The 11,426-nt window shown below is 41.6% G+C and overlaps 1 non-coding gene across 1 annotated transcript; it reads left to right on the forward strand.

The window, feature by feature from the left end:
- The first annotated feature begins 10,424 nt into the window (after positions 1-10,424).
- On the forward strand, positions 10,425-10,553 carry LOC123647875. The gene has a single exon (XR_006738404.1). It is a non-coding gene; the product is annotated as a small nucleolar RNA SNORA31 (small nucleolar RNA).
- The last annotated feature ends 873 nt before the right edge of the window (positions 10,554-11,426 follow it).

Genomic DNA, 11,426 nt, shown 5'->3' on the forward strand with positions numbered 1-11,426 from the left:
TCTATGATACACGTTATGTGAAGCACAGTTTGCTGAGCGCTAGTAAGGTCCCTGGGTGAGACACATTTAAATTACCAGCGTCTCAGGTTATCACAGACGCCTTCACTCGTACAACAGGGGTCGGCAAATTGTGGCTCACGAGCTGGCTCTGACCTATTACCTGTTTTTGTATGGCCTACAAATTGAGAATGGTTTTACATTTTTAAGTAGTTGAAGAATGACATAAGAACATTAATATTTCATGACAAATGAAATTCAAATTTCAGCATCCATAAATACAATTTTATTGGAACACAGCCATGCCCATTTTGTCTGACAATAGCTGCAGCAAAGACCACATGGTCCACAAAGCCCAAAATATTGTATGGCATTTTACAGAAAGTTTGCCCTCCCCTGATCTAAAGTACTGATATTCTAGTAGGCACTGGATAACTGATTTTGCTAATAAGAGCACGCAGGGTCCAGAGCCGTACAGCTCCAATATGCGTTGTATCTTTCCCAGATTTGTATTTCCCTGATGACCGTTCCAGCTTCCTTTAAACACATTAGCCCAATTAATTGGTCTACAGTGACATTTTCCCCTCCTGTTCCATTAAAATTATATTGTTTCTACATTTCCTGTTGGTTTTAATAGGTAACCTCTTAGAAGTCTAGGGTTGCCTTTCTGCTAACTGTGTTTACAATCTTCTCCCCACAGGACTGGGGTAGCAGGCACAGTCTTGCTCTACATCCTTCATCCCTTTTGACGGGCTCCAGGTGATTTCCAGCTGCTGGTATTTACCTCTTATTGACAGGGGGCTGGTTGCCAGAAACACAATAGCTCTCACTATCTAGCTGAGCAGGTGAAAAATGCAGGGGAATTAACACCCGGAGAAATAGCCCTCAACCAGTAACTCTTGGGAGTTGGCATATAAACACTTGAGCTGCCTAACCTCTTGGGCATGTATTTTGCATCATTTCCCAGAAGGTCCTTCTGGGATTAAGTTCTAGTCTCTTACTATGGTAGTTTGCTTGGTATCACATTTTCTTAGTTATCTTTCTAATAAAAAAAAAAGGAGAGACAAAAGACTTGTATATATGGGTCTAAAACTAAGGCAGTATGAGTAAGAGCTTCAGGTAGCAGTTTTAAATGACTATATAGCTGCTTAATGGACATCACCTGATTATAGACCATGCTCTGATCTTTATATATAGATTTTGTATACATTGAATATATATAATATACACACATGTATATATAAAATCCAACTCAATATTATATATATTCTCCCTATTCCAATTTCATCTCCCACAGCAAAACAAATCAATCAATAAAAGGTCGCTTTCTTTGATATTTCTTATTCTTCTCATGATCCCATCCTGAACACATTTTCCAAATATAGAAACACCCTTGGCCGTGCCCTCTCTGGCTCGCCCCACATCCAGCTGGGGTTAGAGGTATCTGTGTGTCCCTGTGGCTCCTGACATCACCACGTACCCCCTAACTGACCTGCTACTGTCTTTCCCCATGCCATTTAGCTCTCCACACTGCTGCCAAAATTGTCTTTCAGAAAATACAATCAATCAAATTCTGCCACTTTGCTTTGAAACCTGTTTTGACTTCCTCTTGCCTACAGAATAAATTTCAATCTTCTTGGTGTGTCCCCGAAGGCCCTTAACAATTGGTCTGCCCTCCCTTACACTCAGCTATCTCTCACACATCTATGAGTAATTATTTTTCAGATTGATATAGATGCTGCTGAGATGAAGAAAATATAAACTCATTTCAAAGCTTTACGGAATTCATACCGATTTTATTCATGTTTTTCAATCAATGGAATAAATACCAAAAACAGCATAGCTATTTTCATGTGGAGTTGCAATTTTTTGATGTTAAGAAAGGCTTCTCATACTTTAAAATTTGGGGGCTAACTATATATATGGTATTATACTGTTCTTTTTTTAAAAATGTGGTAAGAACACTTAACGTGAGATCTAGTCTCTTAACAAATTTTTAAATGTACAGTACAGCATTGTTATCTATAGGGACAATGTTGTACAGCAGATCTCTGGAATTTATTCATCTTGTATAACTGAAATTTTATATCCATTGATTAGCAGCTCCTCATTTGCCCCTCATCCCAGCCCCTGGAAACCACCATTCTGTTCTTTGCTTCTATGAATGTCACTATTTTAGATACCTCATATAAGTGGAATCATGCAGTATTTGTCCTTCTGTGACTGGTTCATGTCACTTAGCATAATGTACTTACATAGCTTTATATATTTTTAAAGTCCTCTTTCAACTTTCAGCACTTATGCATGCTAAGTAACTTTTTTAGGCAGGGTCATTCCAAGGATATAGGCTTTGAGAACAATAGTTTATCTGGGCCGAAAAATAAATTTGGTTTTGTATTAGAGTGAGCACATCTGTATATAGTGTGTGTAAGGTGGATGGTGGAAAGGAAGTTAGCCCAGGGTGTGTATAAATAGGGTAAGATGTTATACTCATTCTCAACAATTCATTTAAAACAACTCTGGCTTCTTTGGTAGGTTTCAACAGGGAATTGGAGTAAAGTCACCACAAATGTAAAACAGTAAAATTTACAGAACACTTTAGGCTTCCCTCGTGTCCTGTAATAAAAAGGGAGAATAGAATAGTTTTCTACTCTAGTGAAGCCACCAGTTCTTCAGGCAGCACCACCAGGACATCGTCTTGCATGGGACAGTCTCCCATTATAGATAGAGTTGGAATGTGGTGATTGGAGAGCGTGGACCAGATTCAAACAGATTTGGTTTCAAATCCCGGGAACACTGTTGGTAACTGTCTGACATTAAATGAGTCACTTCTCTGAGACTTAGTTTCTTCATACATAACCTGAATAACAGATACATTTTGCAATATTATGATAACTTTAAATAAAATTAAATTGTTTTCCTGGGTATTCATATATATTTTTTTCTTTACTTATTACTATTACTGAAAGTACCACACATCCAAATACCTCACATATATTTAATGCTTCAAAGTCTGTGTCTGGAAGGATCCTTATTTAGACCACCTTACTTAGAGTACTGATAAGAAAATCAAAAGAGGTCATTGCCAAAGAGGCAATGTAGGTTGTTTGTCATTATATCATGAAGTGGTGATATTTGAAATACCCATAAAGGCAAATAAAAAAGGTTTCTGAGGGTCGCTGAAAGTCGTTAGGATTAGCAAAGGTAAACACACACACACACACACACACACACAAATGTGCATCAAGAAAGATTTTCTCTAAAAAATGCCTGACAGTCAGAACCAGAAATGAAGGAAGAAAATAGTTGGCTGATCCAAGGTTGAAGTTTGTTGCACATATGTGGAAAGATGAAACGGAAGGAAAATAAAGATTTTGAGAGGAGAGTTACTAAAGTTATAGGCCAGAGGGGTGAAATTGGAAAAAGGAGAAAATAAAACCACAAGTAGATTAATAGACAAAGACTATGGAGGATTAGGCAAAATAGAAGTCTCAATATGCTGGGTCAGTTGGTGTGGGTAAGGCAGTAGAAGGTTACAGAGGAAATGAAGATTAGAAGGAGGAGGATATTTGTTATTTTAAGAGCATCAGATGAGGTAACAGTAAGTTGCAATGAGCTAAAAACTTTATTAATATTGAATATTAAGAAACAGTGACGATAATTCTTTGGGCCTGCGACTCTCTGGGAAGTTACGAGTTAGGATGTTCACAGATGCCAGCCAAGGGTCAGCAGCCTCCTAATGAAAGACCCCAGGATATGTAAACATGCAGTTATTCCTGAGGGTTTGAGAGATGACTAATCCGTCTCTTACTTCTCCATCCTAATGATTCTAATAACAAACTCCATATGAAGGATAAGAAGGATGTCACATGGTACCCTTATAGCAGCTGAAGATTCTAAATGTTCTTTCCCAGTCCTGGCCAACCTGATCCAGCCCAGCCTTAAACATGAAAACCAAGGCCCCCAACGTCATTGTGGGGTACATACTCACCAATGTGAGTTTCACTGCCAAAGATTGCTTTGCCCCTGTACCTAATTGCTGTTGGGAGACATTTCTTCATAGGTCCCTCATATTTCTGCATATCTTGCAAGCAAAAGCACTGACCACCTTTGGACCGAATTATCTTTTCAAGAATGGTTGTAAAGAGCAGTCTTGGAAGATAAAGATAGTGTCTCTCTTTAGAGCAAAGAGAAGTTTTGCTTACTGCTCATTATAAAAGATTCAGGTTCTCTAAGCCCAAGGTTCCTCTCTGTGACACAACTCACTCACTGCATGAGCAGACGTCACCTAGTCCTCTTCCTATTGCCCTGTGGAAATTAGGACCCTGGAACCATTGCAAAAAAATTTTGATACTCTGGCTATTACCATAATTAAATCCTTCGTCTCTGACCCAAGCGTCTCATATCTTCTGCCAGCATTGATGAAACTGTCTAACTTGCTAGTTTGCAAGTAGAGCAAAAATTTCAACTCCTTCACAATTCTTGATATTTGCAAAGTATTATTGGCAGCCAAGATTGCTTTATTTAAGTTCTTGAAATAGAATCTTTGTGTAAGAGGCTCCCCTAATAGCTTCACACAAACCACTAGCACTAAGGCAGACCTTGAAACAGTAATAATAGCCACTTGTTTAGTGTATGGAAGCCCTTAGTACCCCTTTAAAATTCCCCTTGGATCCCTTCTAGCAACTCTGTGCACTAAGAGGCACTTCCAGGCAGTGGCTGGAAGTATATACTTCTCCCAGCGACTGACTGAAGTGGAGTAGGAGAGCTCTGCTCCTTTTCTCCTTGGGTATAATTTATATCTTAGAAATTGCTGTGGGATCAGGCTAAGGCTGGGACTTCCTCTGAAGTGCTGCCCTTGCCTGGCTTTGTTCCTCACCCTTTCCTGTTTCCCCTACTCCCTAATGGATCTCTGTTTGGAACACATCCTTAATAATAACCGGCAAATGCACAACCTACATCTGCTTCTAGGGAACCTGACCTAAGATAGCCAGTGATTCTCAACCCTGGTTGTATATTAGAATCAACTGAAAAAAAAAAACTTCTAAAAAATTATGGTAGTATCCTACCCTAGACAAATTAAATTAGAATCTCAGGCAGTAGAGCCAAGGCATACATATGTTTAAAATCTCTCCAGATGGTTCTAATGTGCAGCACTGATTTAGGCCATTTGGGGGCCACCTAATTTAGGTAGTTTAATTTAATCTCTTGCTATATTCCCAGAATTCAAATAGGCCTAGCAGAAATCTTATCTAGGAGATTGCCTGGCCCAGAAAATCCTCTAGTCTGAAAATTTGGCAGCAACATGATCCAGCTCAGACAGCAAGAGAATTCTTTCTTCGGAGTCCTTGCAGAGATCTTGAGCGTCTGGGGGCAGTCCTGGAGATGAGAAAGGCCTAGAGGGCCTCTCTAGAGAAAGTTGTGTATAGTCAGCAAGTAAACACAGGCTACTACACCTCTTCACTACCCAAAAAGACCACTGCTATCCATGTAAGCCTCCAAATCCAGTTTACAGGGATATTTGGTGACATCACATCCATAATGAGTCTCATCTTAGCAGAACCCATTGACCCCTACCTCCAGGCAGTCTAAGGATTTTGTGATGATTGGGTTTTATGTGTCAACTTGCCTAGGCCATGGTGCCCCAGTTGTTTGGTCAAACACTAATCCAAATGTTGCTGTGAAAGTATTTTGTAGATGTGATTAGATTTATTAGCAGTCGACTTTAAGTAAGGTAGGTTACCCTTGACAATGTGGTTGAGCCTCATCCAATCATTAGAGGACTTCAAGAGCAAAAACTGTGGTTTCACAGAGAAGAAAGAATTTTGCAAAATGTGATTATGGCCTTCATTTTAGCTAATTCTTCTGCCATGTTCAAGCTCATTGAATTCAACCTAACCAGCCCCCTGGCTTTCTCCTTCCAGCTGCCATGTATATCCCCATGATTGTCTATCTGCCCAGGGCCCAACTGCAGCCAGGTGCTCTTTTGCCACACCCTGTTTAGGCAGGTAGCTGACTGCACAGCTTAGCCATCTGTCCAGCGCTCATGCAATATACCTGGAGTCAACTGTCACCTTCCTCCAGAGAACACCCTTCCCAGGACCCCAGTCCTCCTGCATCCACTGACACGATCCAATGCTTAGCAAACTTCCTGGCATATGGAGGTGCTCCAGAAAAATCTAATGAAGAAAAGTTGGTCAGTTAGCAAGCTCAGGAGCTCCAAGAGGACTTTCTCAAAATCTTCTGGTGGCCCAAAGAAAGTTAGAAGGTCTATCCATCCCCTCCCCAAAGTAGTAGAACACTGGCATCTCAGTGGAATGCTCTGTTGTCAGAGTTAACGACCCCCCACCCCCACCCAGATGTACTCATTGGAGCACAGGTCAAGGCTCACCTCCAACTGTCTCACCAAAAGAAAAGGAATCTTAAGTGTGAGCAGGTAAACAGCCAAGAACAACCACATCTGTCTCAGGAATCATCTATCTATCCCTCTTTCCTTGTTCCAGCCTCTTTGGTGCTAGCCATCTCTTTGGTCTGTATACTCAAGCATGCTAGTGTTTTACCTCCTGTTTGGCAAGCCCTCCCCACCAGCTTCATGCTCTCACAAGCTCTTGTGTTAAGAATCTGAACTGTAGAATAAGAGAGATCTGTTTCGGAATCCTGGCTTTATCATTTACAAGCTGAGTGACATTAAGCCTGAGTTCTTTCACCTGTCAAGTGGAAGCCATAGAACAACATTCCAAGACTATTGTAGGGGTTAGACGTAATCAGATGACTAGTGAGATCTAGCAGAGCACCTGGTACACATTAGGAGTTTTAAGATGTTAGCCATTATTATTATCATTAGTTAAAATTTGATATGCAGACACCACCACGATTATACAAAAGAGATCCTAGGCCAGGATCCACTGCCCACCCCTCCAGACCAGAAAACCTGAGCTGGACACTTCCCAACTAACCACAAGTTCCCCACAACCTTCAAAGGAGGAAATATCAAAAACTATTTGAAAATTTTTGTAATTTGGAATCGCAATTTTTAGTCCTTCACAATCTTTAAACTTCACTCTTCCATATGGGAAAGGAGCTTGCTCATTGGCTTTTTATAACAGTAGCTCACAAAATTAACTTTTCAATGAAAACTCTATACAAAATTGAACGAACCCCTGTGATTCTCAGCTCTGCCTGCACAGCAGCAGAAACACCTGTGCAGCTTCAGCGAACATTCCCAGGCTTGGTCTCCAACCAAGAGTTCCCTGTCGGTGGGTCTCCGCATCAGTGGGTCTCTGTGTGGCCTGGCTGATCCCATTTTTTAAAAGCCTCCTTGAAGATTCAGATGACCAACCACAGTTGAGCACCACTGACTTGCTCTCTGGTTACAAAGAACTCAAAATTGGACAGAAGAGGGGATGCAGAAATAATGAAAGTGCCCAAGGGGCCGCAGGCAGCCCTCGGCTGTTCTCAGCTTTCTCTCTGCCCCCACACAGCCCCTACATTCTGGAGAGTTAGTGCAGAGAAGTGACCTCATTCCCGCAGGGTCCCAGCGAGGCTTCGAAGGGGTGGAGGAGCCTCTGCTGCTGCAAGACAGATGCCACTGCAGACCAGAAGCTGGGAGGGAAAGGGGGATGGGTGGCAAGGGAGTGTGCATAGAGGGAGGGAAGGGGCAGAGGAAGGGGAGGGTGAGAAGTAAAGCTGTGTCTGTGTGCTTGACTATCAGAAAAGAGATGTGACCTAAGAACAGAGGTATTTCCAGAGAACAATGAGCCCAATCCCTGCTATTCCGAGGCCTCCAGGCTTGGCGCACTGTAAATAATGCCGTTTCTGCCGTTGTTTGTATCTCTAGAGAAAATTATTGCCTAGAGTCGTTCTATTTTCCTCTGCATCTTATTCCTGTCCCCGCTCTGTGACTGTACATTACTTGGCATGTTATTTCTCCTCCCATTCCCAGAGCTAGTAGGACGTGGTACCTGACACAGACGTTTTGCTCCACAGGTGAGCTGGCAGCCAGAAGTCTTTCTGTTTTGTCCCCAGGCGGAATGCATCCCTCCTTGCTCCGGGGTCTGAAGCACTCGGCACTCACAGTTATTCCAGCCTGACCTGTTCTACGGATCTTGGGTTAAGTCTGTGCCTCCCAGCACCAGGCTGTGAGCACCCCAGGTAAAGAACCTGCTTAACGCCCGGCTCCCTGCATGGCGCTGGCATTGAGTCGCACTGGACTATTGGCTACATCCACATGAATTTTCTGTCTCAATAGTACTTGACTGGTGTCCGATTTCCTCATCATACGGAATGAAATCAATGCTAGAAAGGAAAAACAGATCGGGTCCTGGTCATACAATTCCTTTTTGATGTAACTGCAGATAACCTACAAAATTTCTTTGAGTTTCCATTTAGTAAACTAAGTGGACTAAATCAGCCCTAAGGACACTTCCAGTCAGAGAGACTGAAGCATTAAACATATCACACTGGAGGCATTTGGAAGCACGCCATTGTAGAAAAGCAAATGAACCTGTATAAATTCCCTAACACTGAACCTGACTTCTTATAAACCTCACCATAACTTTGAAATGTGTGCTTTGTTCCCATTTGAAGAACAAAAAATAGAGTCTCAGAGCTTTGATTTGGTTAATGTCAGGTACTTACCAAGTGTATGCTTAGAATTTGAACCCAAATCTGTTCGAACCCATAGCCCACTGTCTCCCACCTCCATACTCTGCTTCTCTCATGGGAGACTGACCAGGGTCTTGGTGGTTGCTGCCTGAAGAATCAGTAGCTTCATTGGGATGGAAAATACTTCTCATCCTGCCTTTTGTCACAGCTGATAATAGAAGACAGAGTTTCATAGCATGACATTGCAGAATTACTAAATGATGTCTTTTTCCTGACACTGCCTTAGTTCCCTTACTGGAGTCTATTAAAAGAGCCAGAAGCATTTAAAAATTATTTTATCTGAATTATTGAGAACAAAGAATGAAACCTTTCCCTGCTTTATACAGGCCTTGGGGCCAGTATTCTTCCATCATTCCACCATACAACCCTTCCCCCTTCCTCTCCCAAATATCAAATGTAATTAAATTTATCAGTCCAGGCACATCCTTGAACTTAGAATCCTAGAATTCCTTCAGTTTCAGCTAAGAAAGTTATTTTAAATCATTAAACCCTGAAACTTAGAGGAAATATTTCATAAAAATCTGATCTAATTGATCCCAAAATTTATATTATGAGCATCCCTTTCCTACCAAACATAAAATTGCAACTCCACATGATAATAGTTGTGCTTTTTTAGTATTCCTGGGCTGAGAAAATATGTGATTAAAAAGTCAAAATGAATTCATTAAAAATTAAAAACTTTTTTTTAAAGTCAAAATGAATTCAGTCAAGTTTTGAAATAATTTTGTGTTTTCTGCATCTGAACGGCATTCATATCCTTCTGAAAAATAACCATTTGTACACTGTGAAAAACAGCTGACTGCAAGATGTCAAGGGTCTCAGTGGCATACCAAAGAGATAACAATGTATTCTGTAGGCAACATGGAGTCAAGAGAGGTTTTAAAGCAAACTAGCAGGAACAGATTGATTTTTTTCTTTCTGAAGATAATTTTGGCAGCAGTGTAGAGAGCCACACATGGTATGGAAAGAACAGTGGCAGGAGGTCAGGAGGAGTGGGACATGACGCCAGGAGCCACGGTGATGCAGAGGTTCCTCTGCCCCCAACGCTGGGGGACTTGGTGAACAACCAGAGGCGGGAAGTGCAGGACCTCACAAGTCAGATGATTCCAGTTCAAATCCACTTACTAACTGGGTGAGGCAAAATCCTTGTTCGAAACTGGGATAATTAATACCCACATCAAGGGTTTCTTTCAAAAGATTCTAGAGGTTTTTTTTAATTAAAGATTATACTCGCAAAGTGCATGGCATGTGGTAGTTGCTCAACAAATAGCAGGTGCTATTATTAAGTAGCTTGCAAGCCACTAGAGTGTTGGTACCATCTCTGAGATAGTGGAATCTATCATCATCATCCTTGGAGTGCAAAAGAGAAAAAAATAAAAGACAGGACTATGGGGATTCAATACTAGAGAAACAACCAAAAGAAGGGCAGGAAAAAGAGACTGAGAAGGTGAGAGGGAATCGGGAAAAGACAGTGACCTGGCAGTCACTAGAGGAAAGAGTTTTAACAAGCAGAAAGCGGATTCAATTGCTGACGATAAGGACTAAACATTAACCTTGAATTGATAAGGGAGTTATAATGCCCTGAACAGTGATGTGAGGACATCACAAATGGCAAAATGCTGGGGCAGGATGCAGGCACTGCTAGAGCTATAAAAAGTTAATTATCAAAATCATTACTTACCTGCAAGAGAGAGAAAGTAACCTGGATTCAACACGTGAGCATAATTAACAGTAGTGAGATGGTTAAAAAATCACTGAGGCATCTCATCTATTTGACATACCTGGAGCAGTTAATGTCTGCTGCTGAGGTTTCCACTACTGATGCAAGAAAAAAGCGTCCTTCCACTTTCTATCCGATTGTAGCAGTCAAGATTGCATGAAGAAATACAGGAATTACTTAAACATGGCAGGGAGGTGGATAACTTTTGCAACTCAGAAATAATCTTGTCAACAGCGAACAGTCTGTTTTACTCCAAAAAAGGAATCTGAAATTTGAGTTTTAAAAAAAATTTGTTCAAAGGAAAAATATTCAAGTAATACTAATTCCCTCACTATCAATTTTCATAGTTTATTTGGCTTTATTTCCAAAATCAATCCCAAATCCAACTCCTTCTACAGTGGCTTTCTACTGTGTTAATTTAGCTAATTTGGAACTACTTCCCTTTCTTATGTGGTTGTGGGTTAGATTTGGATGAGAAAAATTTGCATTTGAGTCCAACGTGGGAGGTGATAGAGCTGCCATTGAGGTGTACAGGTGAGTGCAGGGTGCCCTGGCAACTCACTGATGTGTTGGCTCACCTTGTGGGAGGGGGGCAACAGCTGGGCCCAAAGCTCCTCCAGCTCCCTCTACATCTCCTCTTCTAGCCTCTCCATGGCCTGGGCCAGGTGCTTGTGTAACTCTACAGGGAAGGCCACTTGCATCATCAAGGCACTGACAGAAAGATGAGGATCCAGTCTGTCCATTCTTGTCCCTGTTTCATATTCAGCTTTTCTTCTCAACTCCTGGACCTACTGAGCCAGTGACCTTGGGCCCACCATTAGACATAGAAGCAACAGCTTTCCATAGACTTCATCACCTCCCACAATTCAGTAGGGTCTAAACCCTATAGCAAAAGTCTGTATTTAATATCAATCATGTGGTTGTTTCCCTGATTGAACCCTGATTAACACAGAAATTAGGCCAGGCACAGTGGCTCATGCCTGTAATCCTAGCACTCGGGGAGGCCGAGGCGGGAGGATTGCTCGAGGTCAGGAATTCGAGACCT

This window comes from Lemur catta, chromosome 11 (assembly GCF_020740605.2).
Source record: "Lemur catta isolate mLemCat1 chromosome 11, mLemCat1.pri, whole genome shotgun sequence".
Lineage (NCBI taxonomy): Eukaryota > Metazoa > Chordata > Mammalia > Primates > Lemuridae > Lemur > Lemur catta.